The following is a 2,786-nucleotide window of genomic DNA, read 5'->3' as shown; positions in this document are numbered from 1 at the left end:
GATTGGATATAATCTATAATTGCTTCTTGAAAAAGCCAGGTTTTTCTGTGCTCACCATTTTCCCAATGGTAAATTATCATGATTTGCAGAAAATGTTACAGGGAAGTTAAATAGTTTAGTGTAATCAGTCATTCTGTGCTTTGATATTTTTTTCAAGTAAAGAAAAATTTAGGTTTACTTTAGATGTGAACTTAGTTATTCCAAATATCAGAAACCTTTATTTGTCTCCCATACACTTTTGAGAAATAGTGAATCAATTATTGAACAAATCATGGGAGCTGCAGAAGTAGTGCAAAATTAGAGGGGAAAGTTATCTATTTTTTCACAGCTTCATGGAAATTTAATATATATGCTACAGAATTCATTCATTTTAAGTGCATGATTCAACAATTTTTTAGTAAATTTATATAACTAGGTAACCATTATCCAATTCAATTTTAGAACAATTTTATTGTACCATAAAGATCCTTTTTACTTATTTGTAGTTAATCTTCACTTCCACCCTCAGAATTGGCAAAAACAATTTATTTCTGGCCTTTATACATTTACTTTCTCTCTGTGTATCATATAAGTGGAACATGCAATATCTTCTGTGACTAGCTTCTTTTAGTTAATATACTATTTTTAAATTTTTTAAGTAGTAACTTTGTTGAGCTATAGCTCACATAGACAGAAGTTTAATCCCTTAAAATGTACATTGCAATAGTTTTAACACATTCAACAGAGCCAGTTCTCACTTTTCAGAAGAGTTTTACACTTACCATTTTCCTGTTTTTGTAATAAGAGGTGTAATAACACAGATTGAATAGTGTTTATTCCAGAACCAGGCTGCCTGGAAATCAGCACTATCTAACATTCTAGAGAGTTACATTTTCACCATCCTTGTGCTTGAATCTTCTGCTAAGCAAAATGAGAATGTAAGAGTTGAAATTAGGTAAAATGTTCAGAAATTTTAACATCCTATTTTTGATAACTATTTCCTTTTATTACTTTGTATCCCATTCATTATATGCTACATTTTATTTATTATTTTTCACTTGAGAGCATTTGGAATATTTCCAGTTTTGATTAATTATGAATGATGCTGCTATAAATGTTAATATTTAAGATGGTTAATATTTTTAATTTCACATTTAAGTTTTTTTCTTAGGTATTCTTAGCAATGGAATTGCTGGGTCATATGATAAGTTTATGGTTAATGTTTTTAGTGGTCTGAATGTATTTATTCTTATTCTTATTCTTAAATTTTTTTATTTTTGACTGGACTCAGAAGCCTGTGTCTTTTGGTGATCTGTTCCTGGAATTTTCCTTTAGCTTCTTTCATTTTCTTGGTCAAAAGTTTGGCATATTCTACAATCTCTTTCTTATCCTTGTTAGTATTCTGTTTATTCAGAGCAATACACTGGGCTGGTCACTTGTGTTGCAGGACATGTGGAGAAACAAGGGACTGAATCTTTGGAGTTTTGGTTCTTTTCTTTTTAATTAAATTAGATTATTTTATTTCATTTGTTCTTTTTAGGCACACATGATAGTAGAGTGTATTTTGACAATACTATACATACATAGAGTATGACTTATTCTAATTAGGATCCCATTCTTGTGGTTGTACATGATTTGAAGTTTCACTGGTAGTGTATTCATATGTGAACATAAGAAAGTTATGTGCAATTCATTCTATTGTGGTCCTGTTTTTTTTTTTTTTTACCTTCCTTGCTAAGGGTTTTCTGACAATATGTTGGTGAACAGCATCTTCCTTAGAGAGATTGAAAAGTTTGTGGATTCTACTAGCTTTTGGGGGTTCCAGTCTACAAGGCACAGTAGACTGCAAACCCAGGAATATTCATCTCTTTTTACAATAACTAAGTTGAGAACACTCAGATTGGCATCCACAATGCAACCTTGAATAGATTCTGCAGATTTCCATAGTTTATAAAGGGAATGTCCCTTTCATAGTAGCAGGTTAACATGGTCATGGGACAAGACACCCTGCTTCATGGGTAGAACTTGTCTGTTGTCATTTCTGTCACTAATTTAGATCACATAACTCTTCCATTCCTTACCCAGAGCATCAGCAGCAACTTCTGTGGCTATATCCTTCTCATAAAAAATACAAAGTTTGCTTTCATCATCCATTTAGTTTCTGGCCACCAGTGGCTGGGAGGAGATAGTCAGCTTCATGTTGGTCTATGGTTAATATTTTAAAGAAACTGTCACTGTATTCCAAAATGGTTGTTCCATTTTACATTCCAATCAGCATTGAATTAGATTTCTTATTTCTTGACAGTTTCAGCACCAATCATTATTGTGTATCTTTGATTCTGGAAACTGTGAGTCATATTGTAGTCATGATTTGCATTTCTCTAATAAGTATTTATGCCAAACATCTTTTGTTAGGGTTATTGATTTTATTCTTATATTTTCTTTGATGAAATGCATATTGAAATTTTTGCTCATTTGAAAAATTAGATTTTTTGTTCCTTTATAGCATTCTTTATGTATTCTTGATACATGATCTTAGATATCACATTTTTTTTTGTACCAGAAATTAAATTCAGTGGCACTTAATTACTGAGCCATATCCCCATCCCTTTTTAAATTTTATTTGAAGATAGGGTCTCACTGAGTTACTTAGAGCCTTATTAAGTTGCTGAAGCTGTATTGAACTCACAATCCTCCTGACTCAGTCTCCCCAGCCACTGTGATTACAGGTATGCACCACTGCACCTGGGTAGATATAACTTAAAAAAATACTTATGCAGATCAGTGGCTTCTATTTTCACTTTGCT

At 31.9% G+C, this 2,786-nt stretch overlaps 1 pseudogene; it reads right to left on the bottom strand.

Moving 5' to 3' along the window:
• Window positions 1–1,240: 1,240 nt before the first annotated feature.
• LOC113177018 (small ribosomal subunit protein eS6 pseudogene) lies at window positions 1,241–2,133 on the bottom strand (annotated as a pseudogene).
• Between the last annotated feature and the right edge of the window lie 653 nt (window positions 2,134–2,786).

This window comes from Urocitellus parryii, chromosome 6 (genome assembly GCF_045843805.1).
Source record: "Urocitellus parryii isolate mUroPar1 chromosome 6, mUroPar1.hap1, whole genome shotgun sequence".
Lineage (NCBI taxonomy): Eukaryota > Metazoa > Chordata > Mammalia > Rodentia > Sciuridae > Urocitellus > Urocitellus parryii.
This window is presented reverse-complemented; position numbering and strand designations above follow the sequence as displayed.